Source organism: Grus americana, chromosome 24 (genome assembly GCF_028858705.1).
Source record: "Grus americana isolate bGruAme1 chromosome 24, bGruAme1.mat, whole genome shotgun sequence".
Taxonomy (NCBI): domain Eukaryota; kingdom Metazoa; phylum Chordata; class Aves; order Gruiformes; family Gruidae; genus Grus; species Grus americana.
Genome location: NC_072875.1, coordinates 6,086,977 through 6,104,282, shown reverse-complemented (window position 1 = coordinate 6,104,282; position 17,306 = coordinate 6,086,977). Strand labels below are relative to the sequence as shown.

Here is a 17,306-nt window from a genome sequence, read left to right as displayed (position 1 = left end):
GTTTATTAAGACGTGTTTTAGAGGCGGTTTGAGGGAGCACTGGCTGGAAATGTTAATCATCATCTCTGACAATGTATTGACCTGCCTTCTGCCTTACCCCGCTGCCTCGGGGAACTGGAGGGGAGCGACGGCCGGGATATCGGCGTGCTTCAGCCGTGCCTTTCCCTCCCTGCCGCCCTCTGCGCCGCCTCTCCCGTGCAGAGCAGAATGCATCGCTGCTGGCAGGGGGAGGAGAAACTTTTTGCCTGTGGAAAAGCAGCTTGTGGGTGGGGAAGGCAGAGGAGAAGAAGCTTTTATTTATTTTTTTTTTTATTTTACTTTTTTTTCGGACCTGGTAGTTGTCTTGCTGGGAGAAGGGAGTAATCTGACTTCTGCGGAAACAAATGATGTTCCACGACTACCGCGCTGCCTTCTCCTGCTCTGCCAGAAAAGGTGTCATTATTTTTCCCCTTTTGTTTTAGACTTCTGTGAACCAAAAGGGCTTGAGGATTTTAATGGTCTATCTCAAAGATTGAGAGGCCCTTTATATGTCAAGCCACAATCCCATCCTAGGCTATACTGGCCTCTGTTTGATTTTATGAAGCTTATTTTGGATAGATGGTATTTTTATAGCTCCTGCCTTGCTTCACCGATGGCCATATTGATGTAGCGCTACAGGACAGGGCTAATAAATAGTTTATAAAACTGTAGGTTCATTCTCCCAAGTGATCTACAGCCGCATCTGAGCAGACTGCAAATCACTGCCCTGGTGACGCCGAGACTCCGTACCGCCACGGCCCGGGGCAGAGCCGTGCTGCGCCACGGGAGAGGGAGAAATTAAAGCAAAGCAAAGCTTTCTCTTGCTGAAGCTTGCACCAAACTTTCCCTTATGGTGATGTTGTGCTCCAGCAGCGGGTGGTGGAGCGGCCGGCTCGCGTTGGGTTAGAGCAGGCTACCTCCGCCACTGGAGGAGCGCGCCGGCTGCCAGCCCTGTCCGCGGGCTCTGTGGAGGTGCCATCGCTTTGGAAAGTTTTTCTGTGGCCACTTAGAGCCTATCACCCCAGTGTCACGATATTATTAGCAAGGACAAATTCTGCTGATAGTACCTCCTCTCTTCTATGGACCTTCCTAACCCTTGGGATGCTGCGGCTGTGTAAGCCGTGCTTGTTTGCTGTCCCGCTTGGTCTCAAAGCCGCAGCGATTCCTCCGTGCAGAGGTGCTTCTGCCCTGGGTTTTTTGGTTGAGAGGTCATTCTTGTGCTTGGCTGGCAGTTCTCGGTGACCCCCCATATTTGCTGGGTCCCCAGGGACCCTCCTTAGGATGCAATTCCACTGAGCGATGGGTGTTTGAAGTGTGGTGCTAGGGACAAGGTGTCCCTTCCTCCCTGCTACGAAGTCCCCATGCTTAATTTTGCGTTGGATGAAATGCTGTGCAAGGAGTTTCTTCTAGATACGGACGGAGTGCCGTGGGGCTCCCACTTCCTGGGGGGTCAGGATCTTACCCATCACGGGGCTCTTGTTAAAACACTGCCAGCTCTGCCGAGCTTCATCTCGCTGTGTCGTCGTGCCATCCCGCTGCGCTGCTGGTGGCACATCGGCTCAGGAGAGGGGATGCTGAAACGTCTCGACACCGACGCAAAAGATGTCAAGACGGGGGGCTGTAACGAGCTTGCCATTTGAGGACCCAAGGGGTCCCCTGCCCTGTGACGTGCCAGCCGCGACGACCAGGTTTTATGGTGTAAGGACATGAGAAGTGAAGGATGGGTGACAGCTTGGCCATCACGGACTCCGGTGCAGGACTTAACGGGTACTCATCCCTCTTACCATTGCTTCTGCCTTTCCTGAGCCGCGCTGGCTACTGGGCCATCCACCCAGCACTTGGGCATGCAGTTATAATAGTCGTGATTTTTTTTTTAATCGGTTTTATTTTATACCATGAAATTTTAGGCATGGCTTGCTAAGTTTGTGGGAAGGGGGTCAGTAGGCTGGAAGGAGGTCAGTAGGCTAAGCCTGGCTTTCTGGTGGGTTAGTAGGGAATAAGCACGTCCTTTTGTGTAACCATCCATTTCTATTAACCTCGGATGCCTTGCGTCCCAGGAGATATTCCCCACCTTTCGGAGGGATGAGCGTTTCTTCATTGCTTTGCATAGAAAGCGGTTGCAGGTAGATTATCTCCACCCCATATGGGATTCTTCTGTAGGAGAGACATGACCGCTTGGTGACAGGGTGACTGAGAAGGCTCGGTCCAGCCTGATGAGATGGATGTGGTTCCCAGCCTTTACTAGAGCCTGGCTCTGGCCAAATCCTCTCTCTGGCCCATGGGTGTACATCCAGCCTTGAAATCATCCTAGCTGCCTGCGTTCGATGTGCGGATTTGGGTTTATGGTATGTGCGACCTGATGGCACCTGCAGAAGGGCTTCTCGATGACCTGTCTCTGACCACAGTGTCATTTAGCCGTGGCGTTGATGGGCTCAGACTCAAGTGGAACGCTTTTGAAGATCCCACCCTGTTCTTTTATTCCTAAACACTTATTTAGAGAGTTGGCTTTTAAGTGCCAGGATCTGGGATCTGCTTGGCTTGTTCTCCGTTTTCCATAGCTGTCTTTTTTTTTCTTTTTCCCCTCCTCGTGAGCTGTGTGTGTGTGTGTGAAAACCCACGGCTGCCTGCTTGGATCAAAGGCTGTATCATGTTGCTTCCTTTCGGGTATTAGAAATACGAGCCTCCCTCATTTCTCCTGCTTTGCAATGTTATAACACTTAGGATTGAGGAATCAATGAGGCTTTCTCTTCGTGGATGGTGGCATACTCTGTAATGTCATCTTAAAAGGGACATGAGGCATCTTTATTAGTCTGTATGTGTCGAAGCTGGGTTTGGTTTCTAGAAACACAGGGGTTGATTAAAGTGTGCGTGCGAGGAGGCAAGGGCAGCGGCGTGGGTGTGAGATGTGCCCAGACACGCGTGTACATTGATTTTTGCCCTGCCAGAAATGCCATGCATCCCCTTCATGGTCAGTGCTCGCTTTGGAGGCATCTCTGGGCGTTAACTAGCAAAAAGACTTGTCCTGTCGTGGCTAAGGACTTAATTCCTTTGCAAATAGCTTAGAAGAAGGAAAAAAGCAAAACCAACCCGCAGCCTTCCCTGCACCCACCGTCCATACCCCGCCAGCATTTGGCAAATGATAAAATATTAAAGCCGTATTTTTTAATGCTGTGCTCAGTTACCGCGTTGCCCTTTTCTTTGGAAAGGAAATGCAGTTGGGGAGGCATATGGAGGTGCTTGTTCTTCTTGTTGCCATGGGTATGTCTGCAGTGTCCTCAAATATGCAGCTCTGGGTGCCCAGTTTTGGCTTGGTCCCCTCGGCTCCACCGGTGCCGCACGCTTACCAGGGATGTTAGGTCCGTATTGCTGGTGCTCTCCCTTCTCTGAGAGGCTTCTTATACTGCTTTAGGATATTTTTCCCTGTCAACTGTATAATTTGAAGGTTTATTTGGCTATTACGACGCTATTACTGTCGGTATGAGGTTGTTACAAGAGCTTACTACAATCGCTGCAGTGATTGATATTTCTTTAGGTGCATCTTTGTCACAGAGCAGGGGTTTCAGCCTGGCTTAGGGGCACTCAAGCTCTATTTTATCCAGGGTGAGCTTAAAGCACCCAAAACCTCCGAAAAGATGTTTGGGGGGTGTGGGAATGGCCAGGCAAGCACCAGAGCAACTCTGCAGAGGTGATGCATGCAAAATTGGGTTCTCCTGAAGGACGTTTTGAAGTGAGTCTTGGGCTCTTGAGGAATAACTGGCTACAAGGGATGGGTGGGTGATACTGATACAGCCGTATTGCAAGCACACATCGTGTTTGACGCCGGCTTGTGCAAGGAAAAGTGGGAAAAGACCCACGGGGGCCGTCGTGTCTTTTAATTTGTTCCCTGAACCAGTCTAGGACAAATTGGCATGTTGGCGTAGGAAACCTTAGGCTGTCCCTGCTTGTTTTCTTCCTTGGCGTAACTACCTTATGGTTAAATTTAAAAGACTTCAGTCTCCAGATAGCTCAGCTGAATGTTTTTTTTTTTTTTCTTTAATGCTGTGCATGAAAGAGAAGTGCAGCCCTTCTTCCAGCTCCGCAGCAGAGTTCAATGAGAGAGAGATTTGGAGTCGATGTAACGTTAGGGCAGAGGAACGTGCACAGATACTTTGCCAGCTCCAGGCTTTAACCTGGCATTTTTTTTCCCCTCGATGTAGATTGCTCTCACTCTTTCTGTGCCTGATACGGGAAAAGTCCCAGCATGGGATGATGAGATCAAGTGCGCATTGGTAGCAAATGCAATTTGTAAAGCGTTGGTTGTATAAATGACATTGTGTATAAAAGAAATGTTGCAACACAACCGTACTAATGCAGCCACGTGACACCAATTTAATGCATTTTCCCCATTAAGCTGCTTGTTCAAGACATCTTTCGACCATTTTGAGTACAGCAGTGGTGTGTAAGGCCTCTATTTTCTGAGTATTACTCATTTTGCAGCTAACAGATGTCAGTGTCTATTTGTCCCTTATGGAAAAGTCCCTGTAAAGTTCAATAGGGATTAAATTTGTCAGGCTCTATAGAAACATAACAGGATTCTATGGAAATTACTCTGCAATCCTATAGAATGTAATAGATAATCTCCTCGTCTCTGGAGGTATTTTAACTCTTGCATAATTGTGGACCAGAATAGAAAATCTCCGTTAAATTCAACAAGATGGTTCAAAAAATCCTATAGGAAAATGATCATTTTCTATTAAAATCAGTAGGACTTTTTCATCAGCACGTCGGTATTCATTGGGAGGTTTTATTCATTTGCCAATCCTCCTAAAAAGTGTTTTGTCAGGAGGCTGATACTTGCTTTGTTCTAGGGAACAGTGATTTGTGCATAAATGATGCGTATGTCCAATGCTCGTATAATTTATGGCGAGGCATTAAATTCCCTTTCAGAATAACTGGAGCAGGATGGGGCTTTAAAGCCCTGCAGGGAGGAAAACAATTTTGCTGGGGATTTGGAGAAGGGGTCTGCCTGCGAAGACACCTCGGCACGCCACTATTATGTTATACAGGTCGTCAGCAGCTGAGCAGCAGACCGCAGGCAGGGCGTTGTGTGCACGCACGGATGTGCCACAGACGCAAGCTTTTCTCTGTCATCTCTCTGGCTCCGGCGCTGCTTATCTGAAGTATTCAGCCCAGGATGCTGCAAATTAACGTTGGATTGAAGCTCTGTTTCTGTTAAACTGCCCGTGGCTGGTTTGAATGGCTCCGCTGCCTCTTGCATCCTCGGTCTGGCTTTTTATGCGGTGGCCCGGGTGGTGGGGAGCATTGGCTCCGCCGAAATCCAGGGCTTTTGCTCTCGGAGGTCGTTGCCTCTGCCGCGTTGCTGGTGGAGCTCAGCCAACATGCGGGTTGGAGCAGTTAATTATGGAGAGAAGGCTCTGCTTGGCTGGGGAGGAGGGGGAGCGACGTGAAAAGCCACCCCTGAAAGGCTCGTCTTCCTTTTCTCCAGCCTTGGAAGGTGCTGCTGTGCATTTTGATGAAGGCAAAGCACCCAAGTCGTAGGAGCGTTAGCAAAATGCTTCCCGCAGATCATCGCCCGTGTCCGGAGTGGCATCTCGGGGCACCGCTTGAGCCCCGCGCCGTGCGAAGAGGCAACCTCAGGAGGGAGCTTGCTGGGACGCGAGCAGTGTGGGCACGGGCACGGTGGGTGGATGATGCTATGGTAGAGCTATGCCCATAACCGCTCTCGGGGGGCTGATTCAGAGAGGGGATTGCCGTCTCTGCTGCAGACTGACATGCCAGCGTGATTGCTCTTTTCATGGTCCGTTGTGTAGGAGGATGAGTCATCCTGGGGAAGGGAATTGCTAACTCCTTGGGGGGTATTTACAAAGGATAATTTCAGCAAGGAAGGTTACTTTCTTTTGGCAAGACGCAAGGAGAAGGACTTTCTTCAAAGGATGGCAAATCAACTTGTCAGCTGAATGCCGGGCACGCCGGTGCCGTTGCAGAGGGGGGACAGCATCCTGCACCGCGGTCGCGCTGGCCGGCGTGCATCTGCCCTCAGCAAAGTGCAGCTAGCCCTGTGCTAAGGGGCGGTGCAGGTCCGAGTTTTATCCTGCCGTGGCCTAAAGCTTGGCTGAGCCCGAGCGAGGGCTTACACCCAGTACGCACACAAGAAAAGTTTGGGGCAGATGCTTTTCGTTTTGGTGTGTACGTGAAACGCAGGACACAGATGTATCCCCCTCTGTGGTGGGGAACAGGTCGGGGAGAAAGGTTTGCATAGCAGAGATGAGATCAGCTGGTGAAGTTAAGAAGGTCCGTGGCCAGGAGAAATTTAATGCCACAAGGTAAAGGTCAGGATGTGCCTCTTGATGGGGTGATGCATAGAGACCGGGAGCCAGGTCCACTTTTAAGTGCCTGCATTCCTTCGCGCTTGCCCCTGTGCAAACGCGCCCAAAGCAAGACTGTAAAAATCAATTGACACAACATATGTAATGGTCTCATTTACTGGCGAATAGAAATGTGTGTAAATCTGGCATTAAACATGAGTTTACACTGCTCCCCTTCTTGGGAGAGCAGTGATTGACAGCGCTGTGTAAATGACATGAAGACGCCGGTAGAAGCTGGGAAACATTTACCCTTCCAAGATACGTGTGTACATTGGAGAATTGCCTTGCCTCGCCGTGAGCTTAAACACATCTGGAGGGATCGCTTCTTGCACGGTTCCTTGCTGTTGCTTACAATTAATACCTTTGTGTGGAAGAAGCAGTGCACGGAGAAGCAACCCTGTCTTGAACAAATTCTAACCGGTGTTTTCTTTCCTCCTGAGCCATGCTTGTTCCCTCCTAGAAGGTGCTGGAGCAAAAACTCCTGCAAAACCATCGCGTGGCAGCAGGTTTTCAAACTCCAGAAGCTGGGAGGCTGCGCGGGTGCATAGGGGCTGGCTTCTCTTACTGCGCCCGTCAGGCAGCTAGTCCGAGCGAAAATCCAATAGCAGCCATTTGAGATTAAATTCTGAGCACTTGAGTAATCTAAAGCCAGCGAGGAGTCGGTGTCTCAGCAGTCAGTCAAACGGTCTGGGCTGTCATCTTGTTAGAGGGAGAGAGAAACTTTGATTTAACCGAAGACCCTTAATTTTCAAACAAGGAGGAGAAGCAATAACGTTTTCCGACTCCCACCGGCTGTTACCATTTCACGTAGTCTTCAGCTTCTAGAATTTGTGACTTTCTTCAGGGTTTGGGCTTCTCTGGCAATTTTCTTTGACAGGAGGATCCGTACAAATCAATTAATGGCAGTAAGGGTGGAGAGCAGTAGGCTGCACGGGCGTTTGGGGGGGGAAAGCGCTAGAGCAAACTCCCTGGGATTAAAGACAAAAGAGTTGCCATTAGCAATGTCTGTGGATAACAGTATAGGAAGGAGAAAAAAACCCCCCAAACCCCAGAACTCAACAGAAAGCCCTGCTGAAGCTCCTCCCAGCCCTGGTGGCCTGTCCTCCTCCGCTTTTGCAGAGGTCTGGGTTTAAGTGTGTGTTCCCAGGTGCCCTGGTAGCACCTCTGTGCCCGCCGGGTCCTCAAGGCACGTGCGGCGTTAAATCGCTGCCGTCGAAATGTTAACTCATCACAGCCTTCCGAAATGACTGGAAATTAATTGCGAGCTTAAATACTGCCTTGGCCTTTAACTCTGCTCCGTACCGTGTGAAGTAAAGGTTTTGTCTCATCAGAAAGACGTCTTTCTGAAGAGGGAGAAGTTGTTCTTTTTCCCACTGGAATCCATTTTCCTTTTAATTGCTTTCCGCAGAGCCAGAATCGGCCGTGGGCCTTGCCTTTATTTAACTATACATTTATTTATTTCATTGCAAAATCCCATTTCCCAGCTGAGGGTGATTTTTTTTCACCCTCGGCGGCGAGCTTTAAAAATAAGCCCCGGTGTCCTCTCCGCTTTTTTTTTCTTCCCCCCTCCGTGCTTGTGAACCGAAAGGGCAGTCAGCAAAGAGGTGTGAATTAGATTTCGGTGTCGCGGCGCAGGAGCTCCGGCTACACCGCCTTCCCCCTTCAATGCGATCCTTCCAGAGCTGCTCGCTAGCACATCTCACCTCCTTCGGCGCTGTTCTTCTCGCATTTATTGCCTTCATTTCCATAGCGCGTACGGGCACCCGGGCTGCATTCTCATACACAGCTCTCCCCTGTAATGAGTGACCTAGATAGCGCTTTCTTTTCGGACAAAGCAATAAACAATAGCTTCGCTAACAATGCGCTTGGCTGCTAATTCACGCTGAGTAGGGCTTGGACTTAGCATTAGAGAAATACTTGGAGCCAGATTATCTAAGGTACTCGGATGCCCCCTATTACCGTAGTATCTGAGTGCCTTGCGGCTTTTGAAGATGCTTATTTTTGCGTTAACCCTGTGGTGTTATCCCTTTTTTTTTTTTTTTTTTTTTTTTTAAAAGGCCGGGGACTGAAGTATCAGGAGTGCTAGAAAAGCTCTGGGCACAGGGGCTGGAGCGAATCTTTTGGTAGCAAGAGGGGTTGAGCAAGATGCCGTGGGGTATTAATATCCGGACCGTTTTGTGCTGTACCACTTAGACCCCATCCTAATAATTTTCCCTTCGCTAGGAAAAGCTGATGTCCCAGCTGGTGTAAATCGATAGAGCCCGGTGCAACCGCCATCGTGTGTAAAACTCTCTGAGATGTTTCGGAAGGCTCCAGGCTCCCTGAAACCTTCTCGTCCGTCTGATGTGAAATCATCGGCTCGTGGTCGGTCCCGTGCACCTGGAGACTTGTTTCCCCCACCTCGGCCGTGTTGCGGGGCCGATAATTTACTGTACCAGGCTGCTTCCTTTATCTCCGTTTATACTCGCTTAATGTGGTTGGGAATCCACAAATTCCCTTTTACACTGTTCTGAACGTAACCTACTAAACCTTAATCATGGTTTGGGGAGTAGTAATTCTTTGTTATATGACTCTCTTTTTATTTTTTCTTATATCATTTTTCCTTTAAGAAAAGATCATTAATCCATATTTCTGAGCCTTCCCATCAATCTATAATTGAATCATATAAAAAAGACTTGATTTTACATCCATATAAGAAAGAATTCAATTCTCCCTAATGCCTGCAGATTTATAAGTCTTAATCTCCAGATTTCTCGGGGTTTTTTTTCTTTTTTTTTTTTTTTTTCTTTTTTCTCTTTTTTCTAATAACCCAGCTTGTCTGGAGTTATCCAAATTAATTGTGAACTTGAATATACTGTGATCTGAGGGAGATCAGTTATCTTTTCCGTAGAGGAGATGCCAACAGCTTAACAGGCCCATCTCGCAGGGAAAACAAAACCACTTCTAATAGCTACCTAACCTTGGTGTGTTGGGAAGCACCCCTCGCAAGCATCTTCAAAAGATGCTCGCTTAATTATCGCATTTTAAACGCCGTATTGCACTGCGGGGCTTTCCCCTCTTAAGTCTCCGGCTCCGCTATCGCCTCCTCCTTTAAAAGTACAAAGGGAGCACGTCGTGCCTCGCTGGCTCAGTGGGCTGGGAGGAGAAACTCTGCCTTTGCAGCCCCGGCTCTGCCACCAAACTCGCTTTTAAGCCTGGGCTGAGTTATCGCTATCGCCTGGTTCAAGGCATCTTCTCATTTAATAGGAGCAGCCCCCCGCGGAGCGCAGAGCCCGTCCTTTGGCTTGCTTCGGATGGGTTATACCTGCTGGGGGGGATACCAAGTGCTGCTCTGAGCCCTAATTTTGGATGAATGCAGTTGGGAAGCTTTCGACGGGGTTTTACTACACCCAGACAGAGGGGTTTGCCGTGCCGCCGCGGTAATGGGAAAGGGGGGAGAGCGACCAACTAACTCGCACTCGAGTGGATCTGAAAGTCTTGGAGCCCGCTGCCAACCTCCTCTTGAGCTGCGAAACGGCGCTGGGTTTTTAATCCTGAAATTGGGGTGGAGCCGGAGCATCCGTGTGTGTAATGCATGCGGGGAGGCGCCGGCTCTTGCTAATTGAATAATACACTTAAAAATAAGATTCTTGGCTTGATGGAAAGATTCCGGCGCTGTCAGGCTCGAGCATCCCGATGTCTCGGGTGGCCCCTGTTTTCGAGCCGAACGGTGTTGGCTAAAGCAGCCTTTGCCCCGGCTTCGCCCTCAGCATCTTGGGGACATCCCACCTCGGAGGCACTCGGGCATCCTGAGGAGCTGGCTGCTTCACCTTCTCCTTTCTCCTCTGCGGCAGAGGAGGAAGACAAAGGCAGGTAATTGTGCTGTCTCCGCAGACAGTAAATTCCAGCCAGGGTGTCCATTTTAAGCGTGCCGTTTGGAGCCTTGACAGTGGCATGCACGTGGGAAATTGCTCCGAATTGCTCCAGCCTCCACTGTGTTTAACTCCTGGGAAAGGTGTTTTGAAAAGCAATGCATCTAATATTTGTTCTAAGTTTCTTGTACCGGGCAGAAGAGCAAAAGCCAAGGTTTTGCTGTACGTGCATTTACCAGCTTCCATCCCTGTCTTCTCTTGTAGGCTCACAGTCCCATCTGTTAGAGATTTCTTGCGCTGCTGTGCTTTTTTCTTTATTTTCATGCCATGCCTGTGCTGCAGATTCATCCTTTTTAAACGAGACACGGGGATCTGTTAGCGGGTCTCCTGCTGCGTCCCCTTGCTGTCCGTCTCTCCTTCCAGAGCTGCCCATTCCCTTTCCCTACCTTCTCTCCTTGGCAAGAGAGGGCTGACATTGGCTTTATTTGGGGATTTGTGCTCCTTTTTTTTTTTTTTTTTTTTTTTTTTTTGTTCTCATTACTTTTTCTCCCTTCCTCCTTCCGTTCTCCTAGTTGCTTTCTGAGTTTCAGATGGATTATCCAGATTGTAAAGTCCAAACCCTCGCCTGCCTGCCAGGCCCTTCTGTTCCCTTCCAGTTCATTCCTTAAAGCCAATGGTTTAGCCCCATCTTTGCACGGAGCGGGGCCGGAGGGTTTGCACGGGTGCTGCAGCGAAGTTGTAGGAACAGCTCTGTGCATCCAGGTAACGTGGGTGTCAGGGCTGTGGGTCGCCCGACGGACATCGGTTTGTCCCACCGAAGGCTCTGCTGGTAGGTGAGGGCTTGTTTGGTTGCAGAAGGAGGCCAGGGCTTTGCAGGAGCAAAAGCAGGTCACCCCAGGAGTGTTTCTGGCTGCTTGCCTTCCCCGAGCTTGCCTTCCCCCTGCCCACCCTCTTTTCGGAGAGCTTTAGGAAACAAGCTGGCTTTGGATGGTGTTTGTAAAGGAAGAAAGGGAGGGGAACAAAGGAGCGAAGGGATGCCCGGCTCATGGCTGCCAAAGTCACTTTGTGTCCCCTTGTCCGTACGGATGAGGAGCTGTCCTGAGCAGAGGGACCCCCCCTGGCACGCAGGGGTCCGTCCCCTCAGGGCTGGGGCAGGGATGACCCCACTAGTGATTCCTGTTGGATGTAACTTGGGAAATTGCAGGTTGGGAGACTGTAAGCGCTGCTGCAATGAGGGAAAAAGGAAAAAAAGAAAAAAAAAAAAAAGAAAAGAGTATTTTTCATAACTTGCCCCTTTAGTTCGGTGGAAGGTTCAGGAATTTGGAAACGTGGTTCTTCCCTTGAGGAGTTCATTCTCCAGCTCCCTCCTTTGACTTAGCAGAAAGGGGATGTTTTCCTGTCTTGGAAGGGAACAGGCATGACCATTTTCTTCTCGTATTGTTTAAAACCAGCAAACATCCTGGAGTGATCCTGTGCTTCGTTAGATGGAGGGAGAGAACAAGAAACCAGGTGGGGCTTCGCTCTGTGCTGCCTGCAGCGCCGGGAGAGAAGAGCACTTAATCACTGCTGCCACTGGGGTCCACCAAAAAATGTGTCTGCTCAGCCTGTGTTTAAAAAAAAAATAAATTACTTTCCTGGCTGGGGTCAGAGGGGAGAACAAAGCAATGTGATCTACTGACTAGGTGGCCAGACTGTGGATATAAGCCATGGTTTTCAGTCTCAGGACAGCGGGCAGGTCACTTTGCTCTTAGCCTGCCTTGGTTTCCCCATCAGCAAAGCTTGATGGGTTCATTCCAGCACTTTCCTTTTTTTGTGTGCAATGCTTTGTACCTGGGGACGAGTATGTACATAGAAATGCACCTGAAATGCACAAGAGGTACGTATATGTGTATTAGAGAATAATACCGTTTCTCCCTCTGCATAGTAAATTCGAGGTGATGTCCCCGGTGACGTTACCGTGGCAATGAGCCAGATTTGGGGCCCCAGCCCATGAGATGCGATTTAGGACTCTAGATAGGTGAACACAGATGTTAAATACTTTCTTGTGGTTATAAAACCCTGGCTTGCTGGTGTTTGCAGCGGATGATGGATGACTACTGAAGAGCTGAGATTCTTTGAAATGTTCTGCTTGCTGTCAAGCCCTGTCTTTTTGCCTGTCTATCCATCTTCTCAAAATAACTGTGTTCTGCAGTCCTCTTGCACACGTGCTCGGCTGGCTCCGTGGGGAGATCCTTGAGTGGGATAGCTGTGGGACTGCAAGGATTAAATTATTAAAAGCGGCATTTGTGACGTTCTTTCCTCCTGAGGGTCTCGGAGCAATTTGCCGAGGTCTTCTCTACCTCCTTTGCACATGGGGAAAGCAAGGCAGAGCCCGAAATTGTGCGGTAAGTCAGGAGCAGTTTGGAAACGGAGCCCAGCGGTTTTCCATCTGGGGCTCGTGCTCCTTTCTGAGACTGCGAAGAGCAAAGCGTGCTTCGGAGTAGGTAGAAGAGGCGCGTGGAGAGCCCTGGAGGGAGGCTGGAGGCTGCAAGATGACAAAGTCAGTCATCGTGCTGAAGCAGTGATGTTGGCTCCATCCTCCTCCTCTTGCTGCATTTCTCTTGTTTGTGCTACCCCTTTGGGAGTCCAGCTAAGGATGGAAGAAATTGCCTGGAAAAGCCATCAGCCCACTTCTAATTCCCTTCTGAATTGCTGTTTCAGGCTCTGAGAGTTTGTATTAAGCCTGCAGCTTTGGAATAACAATTCTGTTTTCCATCATGAGTTGGTTCTTCCAGCTCCAAAGGCTCTTGTGGCACCCCTAGGTCCAGCCATCTCCCAGGTTTGGGCTTGATTTCCTGCTCAGGTTGTCTGAAGAAGGTTTCTTTCAAGCCTTCAGACCTTGGGGTTGCCCACTGCTGGCTGCTTCTGTTTTCCCGTCGCTTCCCCAGAGCAGCTCCTGGCCGGCAGCAGCTTCGTCTGCTGGAGACCAGAGCTGAGGCGAAGCATAAAGCAGGTGATAGAGAGGAGCAACGCTCCTCTACTCCGCTACGCACAAGCCCCTCAAGACATTCAGCTGCCCCGCAGTTAGGTAATAAACAAATCAAATGGCAATGTTAAGAGTGAATAGCCTGAGGACAGTACCAGCTTTGGCTTCCCAAACCTCTGGGTGCTTTTAATTAGAGGGTTGGTGCTTTGGGGTTGTTGTTTTCTGTTTGAGTTTTATCCGAGTAACTTTGCATCAGCTAAAGTTGTGTAAGAGAGCTTCTCCACGCTCCGGTTTTATACCAAAACCTGCAAATGTGTGGAGCGTATAGAAATCATTATTCTCTCTTAGAAAGCTTGTTTTTCAAAAGAGGAGGAGGAGCTGGGGTTACAGCTAGGGGAGAGAGCTGGGTATCTGCAGCGCGCTCCATCGCTCTCCCCTTTCTTGGTCTTTCAACTGGAGGTACTGAGCCTCACCTTCCTCGCTCAGGGTGACGTCTGCAGTTTAATTAGCAACTGCCACTTCCCTTGCAGGGAAGTCTTGTAGAGTTTCATGGCGATGATACTAATGAACGTCTGTGGAACTCGTTCCTGGAACATATGGCAATGAATATTTCTGTTGGGTTCGTTGTCGCTGTCCCACCAAATGCTGTGACAGGGAGATGTTTCCCCGTTTTGCTTTGAAAGTCAAACGCTAGCACAGTCTCTAATATGTCTGTAGGATTTTTCCATAAAGATGAAAGGCGTGAGAGAAAAGAAGAACGATTGTTGAACCTTAATTATTGTTTTGCTTTAATGACAAGGAGCCTTGAGCACCAAAGAGCAAAGGCTTTGCCTCCTGGGTCCCTCCCTACACCCTAATACATGAATTTGGGGTCCTTGCTCTCATTTTGCGAGCTGCCCCGAGCCCCACGCACATCACCGATTATCCAAGGTACGGTTTTGGCCCTCCCGCAGTCTGTGACTTTTGGGGGTGAATCGTTCCATGTGCCATCTGTCTACTCTTCCCCTCCAAACCCCATCGCGGAGCAGAAACACCAGCGCAGCAGGATTTGCCCTGTTGTGCCGGCGCGGCACGGGGAGAGCCGTTTCCATGCAAACAGCCGTCGTCTCCTGTCATTGCAGTCATATTCTTTTGTCCAGAAGATAAACTGCGGAGTTTTGCTGCGCTGTAATCAGGTTCTGATCTAAACCTTATGGAAACCGAGGGATCCTTCAAAGGCAAAAAGCAGTGACCAGCAGACAGGCTGCCTGCCTTTGACCCCAGCGTGCAGGGCTGCTGCTTTTCCTCTCTTATCCCGTACTTCTGCCTGTTGAGAGAGCCTGGGAGGGATGCGCAGGAGCCGGGGCATGTCCCAGTATTTTGCACTATCTCAGGTCTTGCTGTAGGTAGAGCTGCATCCCTGGAGATGCCAGAGCCTGGCAGCTTGCGTTGTGATTGCAGAGGATTTCTTGTACCTGTTTGGGCTGGTGAGCAGTGGAGGGTCTCATTTGGGATGGGAAGCTTGTTTCCGGAGGCTTGGGTTTCTCCTGAGCCGGTGCTGAACGCTTGGGCCCCAGGAGCACCGAGTGGTGCAGCGTGAGTCTGCGCTAGACACTAACCAAGATGCTGGCCTCTAGAATCCAAATCTTTAACTCTTCAGCAGCCCCGGATGACTTCCCTGCAAGTCAAAAACTCCACCAGCTTGGGCTAAAGGTCCATCATCTGTTGGCTGATGGCCCCTGTGGGGGTCACACGGTGTGGTGGGCACATTGGGACCCGTAGCTGTAGCCCAGCGGGGGATCCTCTCCCTCCTCTTTGCTTCGCATCTCTCTGCGCCAAGGTGCCCGGCTTGTATAAAAATGCTTCGTCGAGGAAAAGCTCTTCCCTGTGCACCAAGCCTGCTTCTGAAAGATGTTGCATAAGCTTCTTGGTGAGCAGGTAACTTTTGTATTTAGACTATAATTGGCTTTAAATTCCAAAGGTCCATTGCTAATGATAGCCAGAGCAGTTTAATTAAAGGGGCACTGTCAAGTACTTCCTTTATAGTTTTTCTTTCGTGTGTGCTCTCGGTTGTAATACCCTTTTTTTTTTTTTTTTTTTTTTGCAAGCTTGAAGGTAATAATTAAAGTAATTCTCTGCTGATTTTGTCCTTTTCTATTTGGCAAACTTTGATCCATTATTATTTTTTAATGGAGGCGAGATTAACATGGCCACTTCTGTTCCGCAGCCGGTTCGGTTCAACGCAGCACCTTATTGCGCAGAGGTCTCGCTGCTCTCGTGTCGGTGGCATCGCTTGGAGATGACATCGATGCAGCTTTGGGGAGGGTTGCTGATGCAGCTTTGGGGAGGGTTGCTACGGCAGCCACAGGAGCTCGTGCTCTACCTAAAGAGTCTCCGAGCTGCCTTATAAGCTGTTGGGAAGAACCCGAATCTTTGGTGAAGGGTGGTGTTTTGAATTCCTCAAAGTGAGGTGAAGACAAGTCTCTCCTTTCCCTCAGTAGGAAAGCCCGTCTTTGTATATGTAATGGCGTTTTCCACGAAAAAACAAAGTATTTGCAAGGTGTCAGCTCATAAAAGTAGCAATCTCATGATCTAAGTTATAAAAACGCTCAGTTCTCAGCTGTCTCTTTGCAGGTTTCAACTCCAGACTTAAACTGGGGATAAATAATTAGTTGACGACTCCAAACTCCTCGGTTTCCCTGCTTGTTAAAGGAGAACAAACGGGGCTGAAGGATGGCAGCTGACTGTCAGACAGTCAGGGGCTTTTGCAGCAGCTCAGCTTGCTGCCTGCTCTCCCCTTCCCACGTGTCTCCTCCGGAGGAAGAGCTGAGCGACGCTTGCCCTCTCCGTGGCTTTTTCCCCGAAAGCGCTGCCTGGAGGAAAGCCGCGGTGTGAACCTGCGAAGGGAGTGGGTGGGATGGGGCGGGAATGTTTTGCCTGGATTTCAGGCAGCGATGTGCCCCCAGTTAGCCTTGGGACCCCGTGAGGTGGGAAATACCGACCGAGCAAAAATCCTCTGTGTTCACCGGCGGCTGCTCAAAGCTGCTCTGTCTTCCTTAGAGCAGCCAAGGAGGGTGCAGTTTAGATTCGAGAGGATAAGGCAATAACCATTCCAAGAAAGATATTCGCAGCGGGTCAGATTTTAAGCAATGTTTGCACATGGCAGCCTCTGCCAAGAATTGCTTGTAATTTCTTCCCCTTCGGTGCTCCCTTTGCCCTCTCTCTTTTCTCGGAGCCGCTGTCCCCTGTCCGCCCTTTCTCCCCACCTCGTGCTGAGCAGGAGCACGTTGGCAGCAGGTTGGTATTTTGGTTTTAAATTTTAATTTTAATTTTTTTTTTTTTTTTTTTTTGCAAACACTATCAATTGCTCGATTGCATCTAGAGGCATTAAGGGTTCCTGCTTCCCGTCTCCTGCATCAAATTATTCGGCAGCCGGTTATTGCACCCGCGTGGGTGCAGCTGGCCAGGCGTGGTGGCAACCTGTGTCTGTCCTCCGCTGAGCCGGCCAGCCCTCGAAGCCGCGCTCTCGTTTAGCCCATTAAGGCTGGCTTTCGTTTTCCCTGGTGAATCAATTTCTCAGTCTTTAAACGGTACCTTCCTTGTGCTAATCATACAATAGAGCTACTAATGAATGTCTCAATTATTTAATGTTTGAATCGAGTAATTATTTTCTTGAGGTAGCAAATTGAAGTTTTCAGGAGGAAAAATACCATCTCTCTCCCCCCCACCCCCCTTCTTTTGCTGCTACATAATTAAGTAATTGTATAGCCAGTGATTTAATAGCTACAAGATCAGGAGTGACATATTTTATTCATTTTAAGCAGGAGCGTTTCTCATTTCTCCTCTTTCTCTCCTGGAGAAGCCCTGGCCACCCTCTGGGAAGGCAGGGAAACCAGCTGCAAAGCTTTTCCGTTGCCTCTGTGGCATTTCTATCAACCCCGAAGGATTTTTCTCTTCCGCGCTGAGCTGCCTCGCACGTTGGCTGCCAGCGGGTGCTTTCCCGGGCCGTCCGTGGAGGGTCGTCTCGGAGGGATGCTCTGCGGGTTTGCTGCGTATCACCGCCACGGGCTCGTGCCCCATCCTTCCTCCACGCGCGTGGGCTGCGTCTAATGCGCTTTTGCAATTTTT

At 49.6% G+C, this 17,306-nt stretch overlaps 1 protein-coding gene across 2 annotated transcripts in view; it reads left to right on the top strand.

Annotated features, from left to right (window-relative positions):
• Positions 1–17,306, top strand: part of LOC129196204 (opioid-binding protein/cell adhesion molecule homolog) — a 287,692-nt gene that overhangs the window by 76,630 nt on the left and 193,756 nt on the right. The gene's annotated exons all lie outside the window — the stretch shown is intronic.